The 12,095-nt window shown below is 41.2% G+C and overlaps 1 protein-coding gene across 3 annotated transcripts in view; it reads right to left on the bottom strand.

Annotated features, from left to right (window-relative positions):
• txndc11 (thioredoxin domain containing 11) overlaps positions 1–12,095 on the bottom strand; it is an 81,154-nt gene that overhangs the window by 43,051 nt on the left and 26,008 nt on the right. The gene's annotated exons all lie outside the window — the stretch shown is intronic.

The raw sequence follows: 12,095 nt of genomic DNA, 5'->3' as shown, positions 1-12,095 counted from the left end.
TGAGAAACAGGCTCTAGGATAGAAGCAACATAACTGCTAGATGAAAAGAAATCCACAGTCTGCCTAACTCAGCTTCTAAGATTTAATAGTTGTTTGGTACAGTGGTAATGGAGCTGTAGACTGATCACAGAAGCCAAGCTTCAGTAATTAGTCTTCCTATCAACCCAAAGTAAAAAAAAGTGTGAGCAAATTCTCTGTGTGATATATAATCAAGTCCCAAACTAAACAGTTCCTTTCATGTAAGCTATGCCAAATCACCCGAGTGCTGCTTCAAATATTAATCAATTCTCCTTCCACCACCACCTGGGGAGCCTGTTTCCCAGGTTCACTACTTGCTCTCTAAAATATTTTATATTTTCCCACAGATGGAATTTTCGCAAAGAAAAGATTAAAGCTTTACCAACCCTTCCTCCTCAGCCATCTTTTCATTTCTCTTTTAATCAAAGTTTTCTTTTGGGTTCTCACTACTACAGGTCATATGTTACAGCATCAAAAATTGGTGAGTTGTTGAGGTACAGTGTTGCGCCCAATACCTATTTTTTAAATCAACTTATTCAGACACATGTCGTGACACACCCCTGGGGAGGTGGAACTTGAAACAGGAACTGCTGGCTCAGAGATATGGACACTATCACAGGCCGCAACCCTCCTTTCCAGATATTTTTAATCAACCTATTCAGAAGTGCGATGACACAATTCTGCAGCAAGTGGGACTTGAGCTCAGGATCTTGTGGTCGCAAGATCCTTAATCCTCCTTGCTAGTCTGAGTATCAGGGCCTGTTTAATTAGCAATTGTAGGGGATAAACCACAGAAAAAAAAAAACGAGTCACAGCAAGATCTAGATTTTTAAAAAATATGATAGCAATAGGCACAAGTTACATTGACTAGTTAACATAGTCTTTGAAACTATCAGAAGCTAGAGATGATATGTCAATCACCATGGACTATGTGCTGGAGACTGTACCTTTCCCTCTCAGGGTCTGTAACATCACCTGATTGGATGGAGATTAGTACAGCTTAAAATGCTTTCTCTTTCAGAACCATCACCTTCTAAAGCATGGCTCCTCAGTCAACCAGGAATTTCAAGTGAAATAAAAATATGTTCTACTTTTCTGGATAAGGTGAAACAGCAAATTATGGTCCACATGATCTATTACCTTTTGGTGCTATGACAACCAGAACTGCACATAGTATTCTAAGCACTGTCACAATTATTCATAAAGTAGAAGGATTCCCTCATTTTGATTCAATACTGACATTTAACATCTTAAAAGGATTGTAACTTCAATTTCCATAAATTTTAATGGGCACTTGCTCTTGCACTTTAAGAAAAATAACTCAGTCATGGGGGAAAAGGAAACAAAATGAGGCATGGCCAACCAAATGTGAACTGATGTTTTATCAGGGACCTGAAACATTCTCTTGTTCTTTTGCTCCACAACTGTGACTTGAGTGAATCCAGCCTTTGTCGTTTTTATTTCAGATTTCCGGCACACCCAAGATATTGCTGTTTTATTAGCCGGACAGTTGTTCTAGAAGTTTCCTGTTTAGTCTGTCCCACCTCAACTTCTGTCTCTTGCACCACTATCCCATTACTCAACCAGCTGACTATCCTCAAAACTGTTGATACAAAAGCCCAGCATCCATCCTCAGTATGTGATATTATTTCCCCCACAACCTCAACTGGAGAACCAAAGTCAAGAAACTGCATTTGGAGACATCTCCTTCATCTACGTTAGCTCAAGTTTACATTGAAATAGTTAAACTTCAATATCGTGTGGAAACTTGACATGCACTTTTCTGTGCCATTCTCATGATAAAATGGCAAATGGAGTGAAAGTTTTATTCTCTACCTAAATTTTAGCAAAACACTGTCTCTCCAGTATAATTCCTGTTATTAAAACACGGTTTTCACCACAGTCCTTTAATTTTAAATTCCTACAAAACTAGGTCATAAGCTAGCTTCAACTGCTCGAAGCAACAACAGAGCTGATTAATTAACACTTGCCAGTGGAATGGCATGTACAAAGAGGTAACACTCTCAGTTAGAAACATTTAAAGTCACACAAAACACTAGTTTGGAGACTTTGTTTACTGGCATTTTAACAAACTATAGCAGTGACAGTGCCATTTCACACACCCACAATGGAACAGTTTTTCATCTCCAAGACTCCGAGGCAAAGAAGAGACACTTTCCATGTACACTGGAACTGAAAGTAAAGTTACAGATGGATTTATTGAAGTTAATTGGTGCCAGTTATAAATTGTATAACGTCTACACAGAAACCCTGAAAGCAGTCATGTTGCAATGAACTATAATGAATTAGAAGAACCAACAGGAATTTTGGTCAAGATCAGGCAATGTACAATTGTAATTTTTTTCATGATGTATTGCTATCAGGTGCACTCCAAGTTCTGAATTACTTCTATGCAGCATTCAGGATTGTGCCCTAGCCAAACCATCTTCAGCTGCTTCTTCAAGATCTTTGCTCTTTGTAAAGGTCAGAAGTGGGAACATTTGCTGACAGTTGCACAATGTTCAGCACCATTTGCAACTCCTCAGTTACTGAAGCAGTCCATGTTCAAACGCAACAAGATCTGGACAAGTGGCAAGTAATATTCAAGCCACACAAATGCCAGGCAATGACCACCTTTAATAAGAGACAATCTAACCACTGCTCCTGGGCATTCAGTGGTGTTACCATCACTGAATCCTCCACTATCAATATCTTGAAGGTTACCATTGACCAGAAACTGAATTGGACTCACCCTCGAATTCCTAAAGCCTGTCCAACATCTTCAAGGTAAAGTCAGGTGTGTGATGGAATACTCACCTCTTGCCTAGAGCTCCAACAAAACTCAAGAGGCTTGATACTATCCACAACAAAGCATCTTACTTGACTGGTACAACATCCACAAACTTTCACTCCCTCCGTAACTTACACAGTGTGTACTGTCTACAAGTTGTTCTGCAGAAATTCACCAAAGGCCCTCAGACAGCACTTTCCATTCACATGACCTCTACCACCTAGAAGGACAAGGGCAGCAGATACATGGGAACAACACCACCTGCAAGTTACCCCTCCAAACTACTCACCATCCTGACTTGGAAATATGTCACCGTTCCTTCACTGCTGCTGGTTAAAATCCTGAAATTCCTTACTTAACAGCATTGCGGATTAACCTACAACACATGGACTGCAGCAGTTCTAAAATGTAGTTCACCAACTCTTCTGTAGGGCAACTAGGGGCAAACAATAAATTAAAAACAAGAAAAATATTCACATGGAACAACCCACTTTCCTAAATTTCAAACATTACTTCAGCTAATTTTTACTCCAACCTGAATATTATTGACATCCTCTTCAATTTATGCCTCCACCATTGACAAAAGGCTTCAGAATCAGCAGCAGAGATGGCACGAGAAGCACTGGTCAAAGTCAAGTCTTTGGAAGACCCTCAAGGCATTTTGATATAGCCAAAGGCTTTGTTGATGCAAACTTAGAGAGAAATAATCAATTTTCACTTTAATTCAAATTCTGGAACCCAGCAATCAACAAATGGTCTCCTATTGAATCAGCTTTCCAAAATCTTTGAACTGGAGCTTATTAGGGACAATATGAAACGGATTTAGTAACAACCAAAAAAGAAAGGGCTCCCAGAATATGAATTAGAAGACCAACTTAAGAAAAAGCACAGACATCATGGTTTTCAAAAAGGCCACAGGCCAAATGTGAGAAAGCAGCCTTGCTCTGTTCTGCAGCTTAACTTCAGCTCCACCTGCTCAAAAAGATTCTCAATGGCAGCATATTTCAGACTTAAGACTGATCTGCCATGTAAGTCTATTTTTGTTTGTGTCACATTTATATAAATTATTACAGTACAGAAAGAGGGCATTTAGCCCATTAGATCAAAGCCAACTCTCCATACTCTTAACCAGGCATACTTATTCCCAAGTGCCCACTGAAATTTCTCTTGAAATGATTAACAGCCTCCACTGCCAGTAGCCTCGTGGGTATTGAATTGTAGAACATTTACCATTTATAAGTTCTCTCACATTTTCTGGTATATCTTATTCCAATCTTGAACTTAATTTAAGGATGACAACAAATGCCAGCTGAGTCCATGATGTACCCAGCGAGAGAAAGATTTTTTTTAAAAAAAAGTCTCCCCTTGATCGTTGTCAGCTACAGCTCAATTTAAAGATGACTGACCAAGCCTGTGCAGACCTACAGGCTATTCTACTATAAGGAGAGTTTCATTAGAGCGAATTTGTTATAAAGCAATTGATGAATTGAGGACATTGCTACTAAAGCATGAACTTTTAAAATGTGCGTTGGCTGTAACATGATTACATCGCCAACACTTTAAGCACAGTTCCTTGAGCACAATTTTTCTATAACACAGGGTTGCGCAAGAACACAACCATCGTGTTATGGAAGAATGACCTGTACGAGCACATGGAGTAGATATCCCACAAGGCAGCAAGACCTGGAGCACAGGACTGACTTCCCTTTCTTCACCACTGTACCTCATTGTTAAGGCATTCAGGATTAAAACATACAGCTTGATGGCCAAGCTGTAGCAAGCTCCTCCCAGTCACGTATGTCAATGCTTTCACATTCAAGAAAAGCTTCAGAGTGCTTTTAAAGGATTTTCTGTGGCCTCCTCTGAAAGGGGCCATTTGAGAAAACAGAAGAGATACTTTTTAAGTTGTCCAGACCAGAATCCAACCATTGCAATTGATTTTATTGGAGCTTTGTTTGCTTGTAGTGCTTACTTTAAAAAGAACACTAGTGTTTCCCTGACTATCAAATCCAGAGAATGTACCACAGGCATTGTTGACAGAGTGGCTCTAGTTGAATACGAGCCCGGTTATAACATTGGTTCTGTCCATAAAATATTTCTCGGCCTTGAAGAGCTGTTTGTTGTCAAACACACACTACCACAGTTTGTACAATACTGATTGATATATCCAATACTGAATTTCTTCAATGGTAGCCTTTTGAGAGAAGTGATTGCCAAAGCATGAGAACTGTTCCTCACATTCCAGAATCTCTCCTCCAGCATATATAAAAGATGGAATATTTGACTGAGCAAGTTGGGGATTTTTGGTCAGAGTTTTGTTTGGATAACATTGACAGGTTGAGTTTATGGTATGCAGAACCATAGAGATGAAGAATGGTTTAAAAATCTGGTGCACAGCAAGCTGTTGTCTGCATACTTCTGATCTTTTATAAACCTCGGGTCCTTGCACCAACTAATGGGAACAGCATTAGTCATCTACCTTGTCCAAAGCTCGAATACTTTTGAATGGGTATAATCAAATTCTGTCTCATGCTCTTTGTTCCAAGGAGAACACCACCAGATTCTAACCCAACACTGCAGCTAAAATCCCCCATCCTCAGAACCATTCTGGTAAATTTCCTCTGCACCCTCTCAGGGACCTCTACATTCTTCCTAAAGTGTGGCCACCTAAACCGGACGTAATACCCTAGCCGTGGCCTAGCCAGAGCTTTAAAAAACTTCAGCATAAACTTCCCTTCTTTGGTGCTCAACAATTCTATTTAAAAATCCAACATCCCTAAATCTGCCAATATACTCTTCAATATATCCTGCCATCTTTAAGAATCCATGCAAATTAACATGCAAGGTGAGTCACTAATTATCCAAATTGTATTTACAGACTTCAAACCACTCCATGAATTTATCAATTAGCTAATGAAATACATTTTATTCAGAGAAGAACAGCTCCATTATAACTACACAAATTGGTGACTTAGTTTTGTCTTACTGCTGTAAGATTGCTTCGATGGTCGAGCTCCCTCTTGTGGTGAACTGGCAGTCAAAGCCTTGCCTGTGGGTGTTACAGAACATTTCTAAATTATGCCTACACTTGAAAGATTTATGGTCAAAACCAAGTGCCAAGTCTTACAGATTGTGATCTAGTTCTATAAAACCTTATTTTTAAAAAAGCCCCGTTCAGCAATACTTTGGATATAGGGTACATTCTACATAAAATACCAGTAGGAAAAAAAGTATTAATTATTCTCACTATCAATTATAACTTGGGATATCCAAAGGAACCACAACCTCTAAGTTCAATTAATGTTCATTCCTTTGAAATTTTTTTGAAAAAAAAACTGTGTGCTGTTAACTGAAAAATTTGTAAAAACAACAATCCAAAAGTCACTAAGTATTGCTAAAGGTTCTGGGGGTGAACTTGGCAGTCCAAAAATAACACATCAAAATTATATACTGAATAAGACAAGGACTATGAATAACCTTGCCTGATGAAGGAGCAGTGCTCCAAAAAGCTTGTAATTTCGAATAAATCTGGTGGACTATAACATTGTGTCGTGTGACTTCTGAGCTCATCCACCCCAGTCCAACACCGGCACCTCCGCATTATGAATACCTAGTGTACAGCATGTAAGGGCAAACTCTAATTTACACCGGTTTCCTCCCACAGTCCAAAGATGTGCAGGTCAGGTGAATTGGCCATGCTAAATTGCCCGTAGTGTTAGGTAAGGGGTAAATGTAGGGGTATGGGTGGGTTGCGCTTCGGCGGGTCGGTGTGGACTTGTTGCGCCGAAGGGCCTGTTTCCACATTGTAATGTAATGTAATCTAATCTAATCTACACTAACTCATTACATCTTCAGGGGCACCTTAAATTGCTTCACATTCAGTGAGTTAGATTGCGACTATGCAGACAAATACAGTAGGGTTTATTGCCTCAACGATTCAACAAAACACAGTGAGATAAATGACCAATTAAACTATTGCAGATTGAAGGTGAATATCGACCAGGAAATCCTAAGAACTACCTCCTCTTTCAAGGTGAAGCTAAAGAAACCTTTCTACCCACCTAAGCAACCAGATAGGGACTCAGTTTAAAGGCATTTACCTCAGAAAATGCAATAGTCACCACTACATCAATGAATCCTTGGCATGAATGATCCAAGACTGAAACTAAGATCATGCCTGCCTTCATTGCACTACTGGATTAAAAAGTCATCTTAGTTCCCTGGCCAACACTAAAATCAAACTGTCTCGTCACTGATTTTATTGGGATCTTGCTGTGTGCTTTCCTAAGCACTTTACAAAACTGGCTGTACTTTTGCTGCATATAATTTCAGATATCATGAGGTTGTGCTGTAATAAATGTAAAGTCTTGATAGATAAGCACACAGATATCATGAGCTCAAATTTCAAACAAAATTACATTGAAGTTTGTCTTTACAAAGTGAAAACAGATTTTGAGAAGTACAGTATTCTGTGCTCTCTAGACAATGATCCTACTGCTGCAAGATGAAAATACACAAGTATAAACTGGTATTTTACCCAACATTAAAGCTTCGGAGGGCTGGAAGACTAGCATTAGCAGAAAACTGCTTTTCCATGTAAAATTTTCAAAATCCTATTTTTAAATCAAACTTTTCAAGTTAACTTTGCTTATTTATATTGTCCACAATTGTTCCACACGGCTTTGGCAAAGCATGATAGCACCATTGGGGAAACCTCTGACAGAAAAAACAAATTAAAATAAAACCATTGTTTTGGGAAAGTTCAGCATAAAGTGCCAATCTTGGCCTTGAAGGGGGAAATAAAAAAAAAAACTTTTGAGGCATTCAACATCAGCTTTTTCCTGTCCGGGAGCAATGGGAGACAGAGCAGAGGTGACACTGGGACCAGGTGGTTGCCGGAAAGATAAGGACTTTGTATACATTTGGGCAGTGCAGTGTAGTATCTCCCTCCCACCCCCTTCTCTAAGCAGAAGAAAAGGTCTCTGTAAGGTAAGGCTTTTTTTTGTTTTATATATTTAAGTGCATTGTTTGTCATTAGTTAGTTGAGTTAAAGTTAAGGTTTACAATGGCAGGGGACCTCAGACCCGTGGCATGTGCCTCTCGCTTGATGTGGGAGCTCACCGATGTGACCAACGTCCCTGACACTTGCAAGAAGTGTGTCCAGCTGCAGCTCGTTTGACCACATGACGGCTCTGGAGCTGCGGATGGACTCATTGTGGAGCATCTGCAATGCTGTGGTGGTCGTGGATAGCACACTTAGTGAAATGGTTACACCAGATTAGAATTGCTGAGGGAGACAGTGAATGGGTGACCAAAAGAGTAGGAAAGCAGTGCAGGTGACCCCTGCAGTCATCTCTCTCCAAAACAGGCATACTGTTTTGAATACGGATGACTCACCAGGGGAAGGCAGCAGTTGCCAGGATCATGGTACTGTGGCAGGCTCTACTGTTCAGAAGGGCAGGAAAAAGACTCAGGGCCATACTTATAGGGGATTCTATTGCAAGGGGTGTAGATAGGCAATTCTGCGACTGAAAACGAGACTCCTGGATGGTATGTTGCCTCCAAGGTGCTCGGGTCAGGGATGTCACCAATTGGCTGCAGAGCATTCTAAAGGGGAGGGTTAACAGCCAGTGGTACATATAAACCCCAATGATAAAAGTAAAAAATGAGATGAGGTGCTGAAAGCAGAATTCAGGGAGCTAGCAGAGAAGTTGAAGAGGAGGACCTCAAAAGGTAGTGATCTCAGGATTGCTACCAGTGCAGTGTGCTAGCCAGGGTAGAAATGAAAGAATAGGTAGGATGAACACGTGGCTTCGGGGATGGTGTAGGAGGGAGGGCTTCAGATTTGAGAGACATTGGAACTGGTTCTGTGGAAGGTGGGACTGTTACAAATTGGATGGTCTACACCTGAACCAGACTGGAACTAATGTCCTCGAAGGAGTTTTGCTACTCCTGTGGGGAAGGTTTAAACTAACGTGGAAGGGGGCTGGGAACCAGAGGAGAAGACTAGTAGACAGTGAAGAGGAAACTAGAGACTGTATGGGACAGGATCATGAAGTTAGCATTACCAATAAGAGTAGGGAGAGAGTGGATGAACACAAAGGAACTGGTGATCTGAAGATCTGCTTTCATGTAAGGAGTATATAGTGTGTAAGACAGACAAACTTAGGGCTTGAATTGGTGCCTGGGACTAAGACGTAATTGCGATCACAGAGACTTGGTTGAAGGAAGGGCATGATTGGCAATTAAATGTTCCAGGATATAAATGCTTTAGACAGGACAGGGAGGTTGGGGGGGGAAGGAAGGAAGGAAGGAAGGAAGGAAGGAAGGAAAGAGAGGAGGAGTTGTATTGCTGGTCAGGTATGATATCACGGCTGTACTAAAGGAGGACACTATGGAGGGCTTGAGCAATGAGGCATTATGGGTAGAGCGGAGAAATAAGGAGGGTGCAGTTACATTGTTGGGGCTGTACAACAGGCCTCCCAACAGAGAGCTTGAGGTAGAACAACAAATAGGTAAACAAATTATGGAAAGATGTCGAGGCAACAGGGTGGTGGTGATGGGAGATTTTAATTTTCCCAACATTGACTGGGGATACACTTAGTGTCAAAGGTTTAGATGGAGTAGAATTTGTAAGGAGCATCCAGGGAAGTTTTCTAGAACTAGGGAAGGGGCCATATTGGACCTGGTGTAGGGGAATGAGCCAGGCCAGGTGGCAGAAGTTGCAATGGGGGTTTTCTTTGGGAATAGTGACCACAATTCTGTAAGTTTTAGAATACTCATAGACAAAGATGAGTGGTCCTAAGGGAACAGTACTAAACTGGGCCAAGGCCAATTGTATCAAAATTCTGCAGGAGCTGGGAAATGTGGATTGGGGGCAGATATTTGAAGGGAAGTCCACATTTGATACATGGGAGGCTTTCAAAGAGAGGTTGAAGATAGTGTAGGATAGGCAAGCCTCTTTGAAAACAAGGGATAGGAAAGGCAAGATTTGTGAACTGTGGATGACAGGAGAAATTGCACAGCTGGCCAAGAGGAAAAGGGAAGCGTACATAAGGTCCAGGCAGCTAAGTACAGAACGGGCCTTGGAGGAATATCGGGAGAGTAGGACCAGTCTTAGACGAGGAATCAAGCCAGCTATGGTCATTAAATAACTTTAGCAAGCAGAATGAAGGAGAATTCCAAGGCCTTTTATTCATGCATATGAAGCAAGAGGACAACTAGAGAGGGGGTTGGTCTGCTAAAAGATAAGGAAGAAAGGCTGTGTGTCGGACCTGAGAAAATGGAGTGACATTTGCATCAGTGTACACGGAGGAGAGGGACATGATGAATGTTGAGATTAGAGATACAAGTTAGTTTGCTCTGGATCATGTTGACATAACCAGGGAGGGTGTGTGGGGTAAGCTAAAGGATAATAAGGTGGGCAAATTCCCAGGACTGGATGGGATCTATCACAGGTTGCTGAGGGAGGCGAGAGGGGAAATAGCTGGGACCTTGACAGATATCTTTGTAGCATCCTTAAAATACAAGTGAAGTGCCGGAGGACTGGAGAGTTGCTAACGTTGTCCCCCTGTACAAGAAGGGTAGTAAGGATATTCCAGGTAACTACAGACCAGTGAGCCCTACGTCAGTGCTGGGAAAGTTGCTGGAGAAGGCACTGAGGGACAGAATCTATTTACATTTGGAAAAGAATGGGCTTATCAATGTTAGGCAACATGGTTTTGTGCCAAGGAGATAGTACCTTACTAACTTAACAGAGTTTTTCAAGGAAGTAACCAAGTTGATAGATGAAAGAAGGGCTGTAGATATCATATATATGGACTTTAGTAAGGCATTTGATAAGGTTCCCCATGGTAAACTAGTGGAGAAATTGAAGCCACATGATGTGCAGGGTATTCTAGCTAGGTGGATAAAGAACTGGTTTGAGAAACAGGAGACAGTAGTAGATGAAGGGAGTTTCTCGAAATGGAGAAAGGTGACCAGTGGTGTTCCACAGGGAGCAGTGCTGGGGCCATTGTTATTTGCAATATATGTAAATGATCTGGAGGAAGGCATTGGTGATCTGATCTGTAAGTTTGCAGATGACACGAAGACTGGTGGAGCAGCAGAAAGCATAGGGGACTGTCAAAAAATACAAGAGAATATAGATAGACTGGAGAGTTGGGCAGAGAAGTGGCAGATGGAATTCAATCCAGGCAAATGCGAGGTGTTGAATTTTGGAAGGTCTAATTCGAGAGTGAACTATACTGTAAACAAAAGAACTTCAGGAAAAGTTGATGAGCAGAGAGATCTGGGAGTTCAGGTCCATTATACCCTGAAGGTGGCTGCACAGGTGGATAGAGTGGTCAAGAAGGTATATGGTATGCTTGCCTTCATTGGACAGGGTATCGAGTATAAGAGTTGGCAGGTCAAGTTAAAATTGTACACAACGTTGGTTCAGCTGCATTTAGAATATGGTGTACAGTTCTGGTTGCCACATTACCAAAAGGATGTCGAAGCTTTGGAGAGGGTACAGAGAAGGTTCATGAGGATGTTGCCTGGTATGGAAGGTACTAGCTATGAAGAGGGGTGGAGTAGGTTAGGATAAGTTTCATTAGAAAAAAGGAGATTGAGGGGGGACCTGATTGAGGTCTACAAAATCATGAAGGGTACCGACAGGGTGGATAGAGATAAGTTTTTTTCCCCAGGGTGAAGGATTCAATAACGAGAGGTCACGCGTTCAAAAGTGATAGGAAAAAAGTTCAAGGGGGATACACACGGTAAATACTTTACACAGAGGGTGGTAGGTGCCGGGAATGTGTTGCCAGCAGAGGTAGTAGAGGCAGGCACAGTAGATTCATTTAAGGTGCATCTGGAAAGATGCATGAATAGGTGGGGAGCAGAGGGATACAGATCCTTAGGAATTGGGCAGTAAGTTTAGGCAATGGATTTGGATTGGCACAGGCTTAGAGGGCTGAAGGGCCTGTTCCTGGACTGTAAATTTTCTTTGTTCTTTGTTTGTATCACTCAGGAGATCATAAAAGATAATGTGCTTTGAAGCACCATCACTAGCTACACAGGTGACTGGTTACTTTACTGCTGGTGATCTTTGAGGAAGACTGTTGATCAGAACACAAGGAAAACGTTGCATTTCAAATAATGATTAAGACCTTAAAATTCCACAATGTAACATCTTTACTAACATTTTATGTTAAGTCAGATAGAATACATAACCTGTCACGTGAAGAAAACTAAACATCCTAGACATACCATATTTAGCGCAAACAGATGCTACTTCACTCATCAA

Source organism: Chiloscyllium plagiosum, chromosome 21 (assembly GCF_004010195.1).
Source record: "Chiloscyllium plagiosum isolate BGI_BamShark_2017 chromosome 21, ASM401019v2, whole genome shotgun sequence".
In the NCBI taxonomy this organism is placed as follows: domain Eukaryota; kingdom Metazoa; phylum Chordata; class Chondrichthyes; order Orectolobiformes; family Hemiscylliidae; genus Chiloscyllium; species Chiloscyllium plagiosum.
Note: the sequence above shows the minus strand (reverse complement) of the source record. Positions and strands in the feature narration are given on the sequence as shown.